This window comes from Sturnira hondurensis, unplaced genomic scaffold (assembly GCF_014824575.4).
Source record: "Sturnira hondurensis isolate 20B ecotype Veracruz unplaced genomic scaffold, ASM1482457v3 Scaffold0023817, whole genome shotgun sequence".
NCBI classification, from domain to species: Eukaryota; Metazoa; Chordata; class Mammalia; order Chiroptera; family Phyllostomidae; genus Sturnira; species Sturnira hondurensis.
Window position 1 is genome coordinate 7,223,114 of NW_028096448.1, and position 15,252 is coordinate 7,238,365.

The window sequence follows — 15,252 nt, forward strand, 5'->3', positions numbered from 1 at the left end:
AGCTTCCGATCTAGGGCATGGAATATAAAACAGAAAACTGTACTTGAATATGAATTAAATAAAAAAAATAAAATAAAAAATTTTAATAGGGGGAAGAGTTTGAAGGAACTAGTATAAAGGACACATGGACAATAACAAGGGGGGTTGGAGACAGGAGGGAGGTGGTGAGGTCTGGGAGGGTGGACTAGGATGGGGATAAAGGGCAGAAAACTGTACTTAAATAACAATTAAAATAAAATTTAAATTAAAAATTCTGATAGTATTCTCCACATTTTTATAGATTTATTCTTAATTACATTGGTGATATTATAAATGAATCTGTTTTTAATTGTGTTTTAAGTATTTTTCTACTTAATATAAAATGTAATTAACATTTTATAATAACAAAAATAAGTTCTGCATTAAAAAAAACTTATGAACTGTTTATTGTGTGAAATTTCCCATTTAATATTTTTGGACCAAGGTTAACTGTGGATAACTCAGACTGTGGTAAGCAAAACTATGGATAAGAGGGAACTACTGAATTTCTAGTCTCTAGCTGGAAGATAATCAATTGAGTTTTTAAATGTCTGGAGGGAGAGTACTCATACTTACTTATATTTAAAATACTGTTCAAGGAATTTCATCAAAATAAAAAGCTTCTGCACAACTAAAGAAAACATCAACAAAATGAAAAGGGAACTGATTGTTTGGGAGAAAATATTTGCAAATGATATCTTGGACAAGGGTTTGATTTCTAAAACATATAAAAAACTGACATGACTCCACTCCAGAAAGACATACAACCCAATTAAAAAATGGGCGAAAGACCTGAACAGACATGTTTCCAAGGAGGACATATAAAGGGCTCAGAGACATATGAAAGGATGCTTAGTATCATTAGCCATCAGAGAGATGCAGACTAAAACCACAATGAAATACCACTTTACACCAGTCAGAATGGCCATCATAAACAAATCAACAAACAAGTACTGGTAAAGTTGTGGAGAAGAGGGAACCCTAGTGCACTGTTGGTGGGAATGCAGACTGGTGCAGCCACTGTGGAAAACAGTATGGAATTTCCTCAGAAAACTAAAAATGGAATTGTGTTTTGACCTGGAAATTCCACTGCTAGGATTATAGCCTAAGAATCCTGAATCACCCAGTCAAAAGAACCTATGCACCCCAATGTTCATAGCAGCACAATTTACAATAGTCAAGTGTTGAAAGCAACCTAAGTGCCCACAAGTAAAATGAATGAATCTGAAAACTATGAAGATTTACACGATGGAATACTATGCAACAGAAAGAAAGAAGGAGCCCCTACCCTTTGCAACAGCGTGGATGGATCTGGAAAATATCATGCTAAGTGAAATAAGCCAGGCAGTGAAAGAGAAATACCATATGATCTCACCTATAAGTGGAACCTAATCAACAAAATAAACAAGGAAGCAAATGTAAGCAAAGACATTGAAATAAAGAACAAACTGACAGTAAGCAGAGGGGAGCCAGGAGGGCATAATGGGGGAAAAAGGGAAGGGTCATTAAGGAACATGTATAAAGGACACATGGACAAAGCCAAAGCAGGGTAGGATCAAGGGTGGGCGGTGGGGCTGACTGGGGCTGGGGGTGTAGTGAGGGGAAAATGGAAACAGTGTACTTGAACAATAATAAAAAATAAAATATTGTTCAATTTAAAAAATATAATTGAACATTCTATGTATAGATAAAAGTTAAAGGAGTAATAACAATTATTAATGAAGATTTACAAAGCAGAAATACAATAACTCAGGACCAGACATTATGAGATGATGAATAAATTAAAGGAGGAGGTGAAATGGGATTTGGCAGAATCATGAAGGAAATGAAAAGACCAATTATTTTATAAATAAGAGACTTAATCAGAACACAGGGAGAATAGACATTATTGAAAGCACCATAGGGGCAAGGTATATTTAAGAAAATTAATAAAATGAACAAAATAAAGAGATAAAAAGAATTAGAGAAAGAACTGACAGTAATAAAACACAAGCAAACATATACATATGGAGTCTTCCACGAAGAAAACTGAAACAAAAGATCAGAACAAATATTTAAAAATGGAATGTAAACAAACATTTCTAAAAATAAAGCATGAATCTATATATTTAAAGGGCTTAACATGCATCTGGGGAAATTGATCAAGAAAAGGCAACATCAAGATATAACCTGAAGTGTTTGGAAAAAATAAAAAATATTTTGAACCAACAGATAAAAATATCAAGTCACTCTTGGTAAAACAAAATTGGCAGGCATCAGAATTTTTTGCTAAGAATAATTTTTTATTTTTCAATTTAAGTTGACATACAATACTGTATTAGTTTCAGGTGTACACCCTAGGGACCAGAGACCACACAACCCACCAAGTGATCATCTAGGTAAACCTTGCACCTATCTGACATCATACATAGTAACCAGAATACCATTGTCTGTATTCCCTATGCTGTACTTCAAATGCCCACGACCATTCTATAACAACAAATTTGTACTTCCTTTTCTTTCTTTCAATTTTTTATTATTTTAATTTATTGATGTTCAAATACAATTGTCTCCATTTTCCCACCACCACTTTCCCCCTCCCTACCCATGCCCACCTCCCACCCTAAATCTCACACTCCCCTAGCTCCTCCATGGGTCCCTCATTCATGTTCATTTATGTCCCTTTCCCTTCTTCCCCATGTTATTTCCCTCTCCCCTCCCCTCTGGTTACTGTCAGTTTGTTATTGATTTCAATGTCTCTCTACATTTTGTTTGCCAATTTGTTTTGTTAATTAGGTTTAACTTATAGGTGAGATCACATGGTATTTGCCTTTCACCACCAGGCTTATTTCACTTAGTATAATGCTCTCCAGTTCCATCCAAACTTTTGTGAAGGGTATGAGCTCCTTCAATTTGTACTTCTTAATCCCTTCCCATTTTTATCCATCCTCCCAAACCCCTTTCCTCCTGGCAACTGCCAAAAAATGTTCTCTGTGTCTATGAGGCTGTTTCTGTTTTATTTGTTAGTTTATTTTGCTTTTTTGACTCAATTCTTGATAGATATGAGTTTATTGACATTTTATTTGTTCATATTTTTAATCTGTTTTACTCATTCTTCTTAAAGAAGACCCTTAAAGATATTAGACTTTTTAAATGATACAAATCAATCCCAGAAGACAGTGGAGCACTCCTTATTAGGTATTTAAGGAAAGAAACAATGAACCAGAGACTTTCTATATGGCCAAGATGTCTCTCATGTTTTATACTATTGAAAAGCAGTTTTGAATGTGCAAAAACCCAGAGAATACTATTCATATAAGCCTGTTTTGAGGAAGCTATTAGAGGTTGAACTGTAAGCCAAGCAATGACTGGGGAAGCTTTGGTAAAAAGCTGGAAATGAGCATTAAATGCATTTAATTGCAGATTTAAGATCAGAGCAAAAGAGAAGACAACCCACTTAGTAAGTTCTGAAAGCAGGGGAGGGGCAGGACCCAGAATACAATTAAAGCGTAGAACCTTGTTTAGAGATGAGGTATTCCCTTCCCTCATTTTACAAAAGGAAGAAGGAAAACACTGATTAGATCGAGGAAGATGGTTTCTATTTTCTCCAGAAGCAAAAGCCAAGTTCATTAATTGAAAGTAAGAGGGCTAGGACTAGGGTTAGGATCAGCAGTGTAAGAAAAAATTGTGTGGAGTAGAGGCAGAGATCAAAATTTTAGACAATGATAGTAGAAATACATGTAAGAAGAGTTTGCTGTTTAAGGAAAACTTGGAATGAATCTGTGAAAGTGAAGTAATTGCCATGTGGTACCTGAATTTATTTACTCTGTAAATTGGATGTTGAAAGTATATTGAAGTTTAACATAGACTTTTATATTACTTTGCACCTGTAGACATAGTGCTTCACATGTTTTTTATGCAAATCCGTCACTTAGTTTCCTTTTCCTGCTATCTTATGACACACTGAGGGTAAGGAGTATCTTTGCTATGGCATTCGGTCCAGTACTCTGCCTTCTTCAAGTGTTCATTCAATAAATATTTGACAAATTAAAAAAATGAAACACACCTATAAGATCCCATTATGTTTAATGTTTATTTTCTAACAGTCATCCCTAAAGATTTGCATGAAATAATTTGTACTTTTAATAACCTTTTAGTTTTCAGGCTCTGAGAAAGTAACACACAAACTTGAAATTCCTGGTGAAGCTTAGAATAAAAATTATAATCACCTTTATAAATGCTAAATCGCATACTTTTCTGACTTAATAGGTGAGGTGTACTGGGTGTCTCAGTGATCATCATCCAGAAAGTCCAGTAAGTTTTTAATAAAATAAAAAAAGCCATATATAGAAGAGTATATGGAACACTGTGGTCATAAGTCATAGTGTAGATGAACCACCCAGGTAGGCATTCAATTCAGGTATGAATTTTAAAAAAAGGCAACTTGGCCAGTCATTTTAGGATTGTTAAACAATCAAGCACCATTGAACTGTAGGACTGTATTAACTGAGGGTGAGTATAAGTGTTATCTTCTCTGGGAGCTTGAAATGAACTATGGTTGTGAATTGTTTGCTTATTGGTATAGCCAAGAGAGCATTCCCAAGTCTTCCTTACTGGTTCCCTACTGACCCAAGAGAACTTTCCAAAGATATTCTCTCAGTGCAACTGCAACTAAAACCAGCATACAACTGACCCTGTTTTCCCCCACAAAATTTGGTAAGTATGAGTACACATTTTAATTTATTGTTAATTTACTGTGAAAGTGCCATTATCCAAATATAACACACTGTTCACAATTCTGCATCAAAGAGAAAACATCTGAGGATTAGCTAATATTAAAAATAATTTATGGTTACCAAATTATTACTTATATCAGTAAAAGGAAAGATGAGATGATGAAAAGTAAGCAAAACAAGACAGAGCTGAAGAAAGTTTGGATACATTATACACTGCAAAATTTATCTTTAAGTGAGGAGAATTTCAGAGTGACAATTCAGAATATCAGTAATAATTACTCTGCCTCTAAGAATGGAATGATTCTGAGGGTAAAAATAAAAGGATAGTCTAATTCAGCATGAGAGAGCCAACCTACCTTGACAGAACTGTCCCAGATCTAATATCCACAGCATTGACCACAGCATGTTTTTGGCAAACAAGACTGTGATGTAGTTGAAAGAACACAAATGTTGAAACAAAGCAGAACTGGATCCTCATCTTCACTGTACTACATATTAACCGTGGGACCAAAATATAACAATTTCATCTTTCTAGGATTGTTATTAAATATTAGCAATAATGTGAATAAAGTACTTAGCAAAGTGCTGGACATATAGCAAGGGCATAATGAATGATAGTTATTCTTATTTTTGCAGAGAAAATAATAAGAAATAATATAAGAAACATTAATAATTCTTCCTATTATTAATAATAATCCTTATTATTCATGGCAAGAAATTTTATTAGGGTTAAAAATTTCAGAGTAACAAAACATCCACAAATCTCAAACAGCCATCTGTTTTGAGCAACATTCATACAATGAAACTCTAGCTCTCTGAGATGATTTGGAATCCCTCTTAAAGCTCACCATAATGAGATTTGGCCTGCACCAGAGAAAAGCCATTAATGACCTAATTGTCAAATCAAATGGCCTGTTTTCAGTCATGTTCTTATTTATTTCTTCTGTGGTATGTGATGCTATTGACTATTCTTGTCTTAATTCATTCATTTGGATCCCTCAGCAATAAGCTTTCTCTTGGTCCTTCTTGAAACAGACTCCTTTTCTGGAGTTGGGACTTAAAAGGGGACTTCCTGATCTTATCTTCTGGGAAGACTTCCCTTCAGTTTATCTGGTAAAGTCAATGCGATTCAGCAAACATTTACTCAGTACCAAGTATGCACTTGTTCCTGTTCAGGTGTTGGGATCACCAGTACAAGTGAGATTGAAGTGGTAGAAACTCCTACCACTGCTTACTGTATTGAATCTCTCCTTCCAGGAGGTTATACCATTTGGCCCTTTCTAGGAGCTGGGGCTCCATAATTGATTTTAGCTGTGAGATGTGGACGAAGATGATAGTCATACAAATCATGGACTAAAGTACTTAATAGTCAGTAAATGACTTCCTCTCTTTTTCCCCATGCTGCTTTGACCTGGGAATGACGTGTTGATGTAATAGTTGCACACAATAGAGCTAGTTTGAGCCTATGATTTCCAGATGAAGAAAATTCTTGCTGACTTGCATCAGACTTTGTATGATGGAGAAAAAAATGCTGTACAAAGCTGCTGAAATCTCAGATTTTGTTATTGCACCCTATTCTGTCTTATACAATCCTATCCTAATCTAGTACAGTATGATATACTTTGGAGGAAATGGGTAAATGTATACAAACACATAGTACCAGGAAAAGGTGCAAAGTGCTATGATGGCCTAATCACAAAATACTTTTGGTCCTTTGAGGAGGGGCAGTGACCTTCTTCAGAGTGGGGAGTCTTTAGGAAAAGTGTGAATCCCTGGCCTAGTTACTCTCTTACTATCCTCTCTTTCCATCCTTAGGCCCAACTTTAAGAAGGTGCCAGGGGAAAGAGGGCCAGTCCAAGGAGCAGTTTTCCTAGGTTACTGTAAATAGGAAACCAAAGACCAAACATCCCCCTTTTCTCAGTCCAGGTTCCTGACACCTGGGGTTTTCTTTCAAACCATGATGCTTGAAAAGACCAGATGAGAAACTGAGGCATCTTAATGGTTTTATAATTAGCACCACTCAGACCAAGGTCAGCCAGAGAGGTGAGCTATATATGAAAGATCTCTTGAGTATTCAATCTGAAATGAACTCTTTTATGTATGTCTTATTCTTTTTATTTCTATTCTTTGTCTATGTTCCAATCACCTCAAAAATTTGTCTCCAGATCTTCCTATTAGGTAGCACTAATTGGAAAATGTGCTGCCTCTAGTTATACTGTGTTCTTTACATTTGATTTTTTGTCATTATGAGCTTGCCTTATTTTATCATGCATTTCTTTATTGCACTTCACAGATATTGAATATTCACAAATAGAAAGTTTGTAGTAACTCTCTTGTTGATCAAGTCTTTTGGCAGCATTTTCCCAACAGCATTCACTCACTTTGTGTCACATTTTGGTAATTCTCACAATATTTTAAACTTTTTCATTTTTATAATACATTTTATGGTGATCTGTGATCAGTGATCTTCGAAGTTACTACTGTAATTGAGGCACCACAAGCTGTACCCGTATAAGACAGTGTACCTATGGATAAGTGTATTGTGTTCTGACTAATCCACTGACTAGGCTTTCCACGTTTCTCTCCCTCAGCTTGGGCCTCCCTATTTCCCGAGTTACGATAATTTTAAAAATTAGATAAATTAATAATCCCACAATGGCCTGTAAATGTTCAAGTGAAAGGAAGACTCACACTTTTCTCACTGTAAATCAAAAGCTATAAATGGCTAAGCTTAGTAAGGAAGTTAGGTTAAAAGCTGAGATAGACTGAAGGCTAGGCTTCTTGAACTAAATAATTAGTCAAGCTGTGAGTGCAAAGGAAAATTTCTTTTTCCTTTTCCTTTTTTAAATCATTGTTCAAGTACAGTTGTCTGCATTTTTATCCCATCATGCCTCTCACCCACCCCTGCCTCCCAACCTTGAACCGACCCTCTTTGGCTTTGTCAGTGTGTCCTTTATACATGTTCCTTGATGGCCTTATTTTCCCCCCATTATCCCTTTCCTCTCCCCACCCCTGGTTACTGTTAGTTTGTTCTTTATTTCAATGTCTCTGGTTGTATTTTCCTTGCTTGTTTGTTTTGTTGATTAACTTCAACTTATAGGTGAGATCTTATGGTATTTGTCTTTCACTGCAGTAGAAAAAAAGAAGGAGCTCCTACCCTTTGTGACAGCATGGATAGAAATGGAGAGCATTATCCTAAGTGAAAGGAAAATTTCTTAAAGAAAATTTAAAATGCTTCTCTAGCAAAACAGCCTATTGCTGATATGGAGAAAGTTTTAGTGGTTTGGTAAAAAAATCAAGCCAGGCATACATTCCCTTTAGCCAAAACCTAATCTAGAGCAAGGCCCTAACTCTCTTTAATTCTAAGAAGGCTGAGAGAGGTGAGGAAGCCGCAAAAGAAAATTCCAAAGGTAGTTGAGAATGGCTCATGAGGATTTAGAAAAGAAGCAATTTCCATAACATAAAAGTGCAAGGTGAAGCAGCAGGTGCTGATGTAGAAAATGTAGCAAATTATCCAGATGATCTAAGATAATCAATGAAGATGGCTATACTACACAAGAGATTTTTAAGGCAGATTTTTATATTTAAAAAAGATGCCATCTAGGACGTTTCATAGCTAGGGAGGAGAAGTCACCACCTGGCTTCAGAGCTTCAAAGTATAGGCTTACTCTCTTATTGGGGGCTAATCCAGCTGGTGACTTTAAGTTTACATCAATGCTCATTTACCATTCTGAAAATCTTAGGGCCCTTAAGAATTACGCTGTATCTATTCTGCCTATGGTCTATAAATGCAACAAGAAAGTCTAAGGGACAGCACATTTGTTGACAACATGCTTTATTGAATACTGAAAGTACACTGTTGAGACCTGTCCAGAAAAAAAGATTCCTTTCAAAATATTACTGCTCATTGACAGTGTAGCTGGAAACTCATGAGCTCTCATGGAGATGTGCCAATGACTAATATTGTTTTCATGCCTACCAACATGACATTCATTCTGTAGCCAATGGGTTAAGCAGTAATTTTAAGTTTTAAGTCTTATTATTTAAGAAATATATTTTATAAGGCTATAGCTGGCATGGATAGTGATTCCTTTGAAAAATCTGGACAAAAATAAGTTGAAAACCTTCTGGAAAGAATTCACCATCCTTTAGAACATTGTGATTCATGAGAAGAAATCAAAATATCAGCATTAAAAAGAGTTTGGCAGAAGCTGATTCCAACCCTTATGTGTGAGTTTGACGGGTTCAAGACTTCAGTGGAAGAAGTAAGTGCAGATGATAGCAGGAGTACTAGAATTAGAAGTGGAGCCTGCAGATGTGGCTGAATTGCTGCAATCTCATGATAAAACTTCAACAAATGCAGAGGTGCTTCTTATGATTGAGTAAAGAAAGTGGTTTCTTGAGATGGACTCTACTCCTGGTGAAGATGCTGTGAAGATTGTTGAAACAATAATAAAGGAGTTAGAATGTTACATAAACTTAGTTGATTAAGCAGTGACAGGGTTTGAGAGGAATTACTTCAATTTTGAAAGAAGTTTTACCCTACAGTAAAATGTGGATAAAATGCTACCAAACAGCATTGCATACTAAAGAGAAATTGTTTGTGAAAGGAGTAGTCAATTGATGTGGCAAACTTTTTTGTTGTCTTATTTTAAGAACTTTTCACAGCTACACCAGCCTTCAGCAATCACCACTCTGATCATTCAGCAGCCATCAACATCAAGGCAAGACCCACCACCAGCAAAAGGATGTGACTCACTGAAAATCCCCATGATGGTTAACATTTTTTAGCAATAATTTTTATCCTCACCCGAAGATACATTTATTGATTTTTAGAGAAAGAGGAAGAAAGGAAGGGGGGTAGAAAGAGAGAGAGAAACACCAACCAGTTCTGTATGTGCTCTGACTGGGGATCAAACCTGCAACATTTTGGCCTGTGGGACAATTGCTCCAACCAACTGAGCCACCTGCCCAGGGCAGCAATAAAGAATTTTTAAATAAGGTATGCATGTTGGCTTTTAGACACAATGTTATTGCACACTTAATAGACTCCAGTGTAGTGTAAACATTACTTTTATATGACACACTGAGGGTAAGGGTATCTTTCCTATTGCACCCAGGCCAGTACACCCAGTTCAAGTATTTATTCAATAAAGACATGAAAAATTAATAAACTAAACACGTCTACAAGATCCCATTATGCTTAACATTTATTTTCCAACACTCATTCCTAAAGATTCACATGAAATAATTTTTGCTTTTAATAATCATTTATCAGTAGTTTTCAGGGTCTAAGAATGTAACATACAAACTTGAAATTCCTGGTGAAGCTTAGAATAAAAATTATAATCACCTTTATCAATGCTAAATTGCATACTTTTCTGACTTAATAGGTGAGGTGTACTGGGTGTCTCAGTGATCATCATCCAGAAAGTCCAGTAAGTTTTTAATAAAATAAAAAAAGCCATATATGGAAGAGTATATGGAACACTGTGGTCATAAGTCATAGTGTAGATGAACCACCCAGGTAGGCATTCAATTCAGGTATGAATTTTAAAAAAAGGCAACTTGGCCAGTCATTTTAGGATTGTTAAACAATCAAGCACCATTGAACTGTAGGACTGTATTAACTGAGGGTGAGTATAAGTGTTATCTTCTCTGGGAGCTTGAAATGAACTATGGTTGTGAATTGTTTGCTTATTGGTATAGCCAAGAGAGCATTCCCAAGTCTTCCTTACTGGTTCCCTACTGACCCAAGAGAACTTTCCAAAGATATTCTCTCAGTGCAACTGCAACTAAAACCAGCATACAACTGACCCTGTTTTCCCCCACAAAATTTGGTAAGTATGAGTACACATTTTAATTTATTGTTAATTTACTGTGAAAGTGCCATTATCCAAATATAACACACTGTTCAGAATTTTGCATTAAAAAATCTGAGGATTAACTAATGTCAAAAATAATTTATGTTATTGGCACCTCCCATGGGGACAGTGACCTATAGCTGGATTGCATCTCTGCATATTACAATTAAGCCACAGGTAGAGGAAAATATGTTCCTGTGCTATCTTGGTGGATCTAGAACCTGGGACCATAAACTCTGTTTGCCTTGGTCCTTTTGGCCAGATCTTTGGACCAAACCACTTTGTTTTTGGGTAGTCTGGGGCAGGCAACAACTGGACCAAAGGTCACTATACAGAGGGGCCTGAACTGGTTGCTTTGGTCCTGGACATGGTGCAGAAGTCTGAGAGCTATCACTGCCTGCAGGCCTTGTACCTGACCCACTCACTAGTCAGGCGCACAGGCTCTGGAATGGGTACCTTGTTGATCAGCAAGGTCTGTGAGGAGTATTTTGACTACATCATGAGCACCTTTAGTGGAGCACCCTCATCCAATGTCCAATTGAGTGAGGACATTGAGTGAGGACACTGTGATTGAGCCCTACAGTGCCACCCTCTCTGTCCAGCAGTTGATAGAGAATACTCATGAGATCTACTGCATTGATAACAAGACCCTCTGCTTCCACATCCTCAAGTGGACCGTGTCCACCTATGGATGGACAGTTCCCTCTCAACCCAAAGTCTCAGCCAGCATGGGTGGTGTCGCCACCTGCCTCTGCTTCCCTGGCCAGCTTGTTCTTGACCTTTGTAAACTGGCAGTTAACACAACACCCTTCCCATGCCTCTACCTCTTCATGCCTGGCTTTGCCCTTCTAACCAGTTGTGGAAATCAGCATTATTGGGCCTTCATTGTACCCTAACTCACCCAGCAGGTGTTTGATTTCAAGAACATAATGACTGCCTGTGGCCCCCATCATGGCTGGTACCACACTGGCTGCTGCCTTCCATGGGTGGATATCTGTGAAGGAAGTGGACAAGCAGATGCTTTACCTGTAAAACAAGAAGATCAGTTACGTTGTGGAGTGGATTGCCAACAACATTAAGACAGCTGTCTGACACCCCAGCCTGTGGCCTGAAGACAGCGGTCACCCTCATTGGCAACAGCATGGCCATCCAGGAGCTATTCAAGTGCATCTCGGAGAGGTTTCAGCCACGTTCCACAGGGAGGCCTTCTTGCACTTGTCCCCCAGTGAGGGCATAGATGAGATGGAGTTCACCGAGGCTAAGAGCAACATGAATGACCTGGTGTCTGAGACCAGCAGTACCAGGACACCATGGCAGAAAAGGGGGAAGATCTTGGTGAGGAGGCAGAAGAGGAGGCCTAAGGCCACTCCCCATTACTTGGGATTCTCAGTTCCCTCTGCCTTCTTCCTCAACCGCCACTTTCCTCTCCCTCAAAATTTGTATCTTTTGTCTCTGTGTTTTTTTAGAGGGGCTGTTCTAGAACAGTGCCTGATACATAATAGGCACTCAACAGAGACTTGTTTGTGGACTGTTTCCTCTCTTTTTCCACTCTGGGAAATGTAGATTTCTGCAATTCTGTGTAACTTTGTATTTCCTTCTAGTGCCCACTCCTCCCATTTGTGCAGTTAATATTTCTCTCTCTGTTTTCAAGATAATTCTCCAAGGAGCTGGGTCTCCTCCAGATCCCATTCAGAGCTGTGTGATGAAACACCACCCTAAGCCCACGTGGTAGCTAAGGGGAAAGGGAACCACTGCCTACAGTGGGTAGAGGCCCCTACAAGAAGTGGGTGGGGTTTCCATTCTGCAGCAATTTTGGAGAGTGGGGTTCAGGCTATTAAAGTTCTGGTTTTTAGGTATTTTTCTCTGCTTCTTTCTCAGCTTCGGGAGGTTGTGTTAACAGTATTATCTCCATTTTCAGTCTCTTTCCAAGTTCTGTTTTCTTGCTGGTCTGCTCCTCTCTGTCAAGTGGGATCCTTCCCTCTTCCATGCTCCCTCTCTCTTACATTGGACCCCTCCCTTTCTCTGGATGGAGGAGGGGATAAGAGGGGGAAGAGACTGACCAGCTTTAGTTCCTAAGCCTCCAGAAAGGTGCTCCCTCTCCCCACCTTTTCTTACCCAAAAAGGAGTATCAGTCTTGCTGTAGGTGTACGAAAAATTATGTACTGCCACCTAAATGTCGTAGTCATTCCCCTGAGGAAAAGGGACAGAACATCCTCTGTCTTTTGGTAACATCTCATTTCTTCTTTTGCTGTTGCTATTGTTTTATCCTACATTTTAAATTTCTATTTTGTGTTGAATTTTCTTGTTTTTTGCTCATATTGAAAAAAATACATTGCCTCAAGAGGCAAAAATAAATAGGAATTGAAAAAAATGTTCTGTGTTCCAACAGAACTTTATTTATAAAAGTGGTAGTGGGTTACATTTGGTCTGTAAGCTAAGGCTTGCTGACCCCTGCATTATGAGAAGGTTGAGGCTTGGACTGCAGCATGAATGCTGAAGGTTTGGAATAGTCTGTGGGAAGCAAGAAGAGTGAGTATGGATGGGCAACAAGGAAAAGCATACAGGTGGAGCTGAGCATTCAGCTGTCATTAGAAAGAATGTGTTGGTGGTGGCCCCATCTGCACTGTTTTTCAAGCCTCTAGCAGTTCTGAATACTTCCTCCTCTGTGATCAGAGAGTGTTGCTTTCACTTCTGGCTTGTCATAGCTGTCTCTCCCTCTAGACTAGGGACATTTTGAGGGGAAGGTCCTTGTCTAATTATTTTAATAGCCTAATTTTTCTCAGTTTCTAGCTAATGACCACATTCTTTAGCCACAGGCATTTGCCTGTCATCTCACTGTGACCCAGTGAGAGCCCTTTCCCAAACCTGAGCCCTAATGGCCAGGCCTGCCTCATTTCATGTTGCATTCACCCAGGCCCGTCTCACTCTCTGAGCACTGGTGACTAATGTGGTGACTGAGGCTGGTCAGAGAAGATGAAGTCATGTAGCAATTATGGCTCCACACTCATGCATACACTGTTTTATCTGTTTTGTACCCCCATCTTCCGGTCTTCAGAACAAAAAAATTCTCTGACTTCACATGGCCCACACAGCTGTCCAACTGGCTGCAAACAGAGATGTGAGTGAAGTCAGCGAAGGGATGAGTCACTGCACAACAGTGTCATTTAGACTTGTCCCCACCCCTCCCCCTTCAGATGGGGATTTACTGCTTGGGTAGGAGCCCTTTGCCACATCCCTAAGGACAGTGGGCAGGGAAGAGCCTCTCAGGGGTGGAAGTAACTTACTTGGCAAATGGATTGTTCACTGCTGCTCCACCTAGTTGAGTAATGTGGTGATGATAGCGTTTAAGGGGCTTAGACAATTGGCTGAGTGGCTGAGTGGTATTTAAATCATCTAGAAAAAGGACAAACAATATACAATTCAAAGCCCAAATCCTTATAATTTAGTTATAGCCTAATAGTATTTCCTGAGTCACAACGCCAAGTAAACCTATAACCAGGAAATCTCATAGGAACCAAAGGTAACCTTATTCCCTGCTGCTATTGTCCGCGTTAATTCATGAAACCCCATGCAAATGAGCACCCGTGCAGGGCACATGGTGTTGTCTGCTAATCTGAATTGACATGGTAAGTTTTATTATGATCAATGTTTTATTTGGATCTATGTTGGCATGGATTTAAAATCTATGATGAACAATGATATCAATGATATTTTTAATAAAAAATTATTTTCTTGCTGTAATTTTTGCATTTCTGTTATATATTTTTTCTCTTTTAAGGCTAATGCCATTCAGAATATGAGAAGCTTAGACTGGATGAAACACATTGACTGTGTTTCCTGCTTTTCTTGCCCTCAGCCAGCCTTCTGTAATCATCACCCTTGCATCCCTGTCTTTAAAAGTTCTCTTTCCTCCTCTTTGTAACAGGCCTCCCAGGGGACTGCTCTTGCATTGTCAGACTGAGGGGGAGAAAGAGAGAGACAGGACTGAGGCTGGAGGAGCAGCTGCTTGTCCACCCTGCTGCCAAGGCTTGGCACCAGGTTCCTGGGGAAGCAGTAGGCACCTGGTTCACACAGGACCAGCACAGCTGGTCCAGCTTTTGACTGGCAGAGCGTAGCTTCCTTCGTCACCAAAGTGACTGTCCCTGTGATCTCGCTACAGCCTGCTGAAACTGAGAGGGACACAGTGAAAGCAGTACACCTCGGCTGAGCAGGTGCAAGTCACATTTCACTAATGAACAATGGGCATTTTGCACACAGGGAGGCTTTGATCTGAGAGTAAATAGCCCTTCTGTTGGACAGGATGTTGGCGGAGGCAGGCAGCAGTGAGAAGCATCAGGAAGGATCCTTCCTTCTAGAAAGTCAGTGCAAGAGCAATCACCAAATGATTCTTGCAGAGTCAAACACTCCCGTTCTGAGACTTTTTGGGAGAAAGCTATGTGTTTGTGAAAGTCTTTTAGTTGATTCTATGTTTGGACTGTTCCCCGAATGAGTAAAACCTTTCTTCTGTGTTCAACATAAACCTGTCTTGCACTGATCGATTTCATTTCTGCCTGCTGGATTTACATAGAACAATTCTAAGAGGTGAAGTCAGAGCTGAGACCAGAACCCAAGCCAGTCTGGGCCTTGTGCCTCCGTGTCATGTCACCCTGCTGATG

General features: G+C 38.9%; 1 pseudogene; it reads left to right on the plus strand.

Moving 5' to 3' along the window:
• The first annotated feature begins 10,683 nt into the window (after nt 1-10,683).
• On the plus strand, nt 10,684-12,015 carry LOC118981221 (tubulin beta chain-like; annotated as a pseudogene).
• The last annotated feature ends 3,237 nt before the right edge of the window (nt 12,016-15,252 follow it).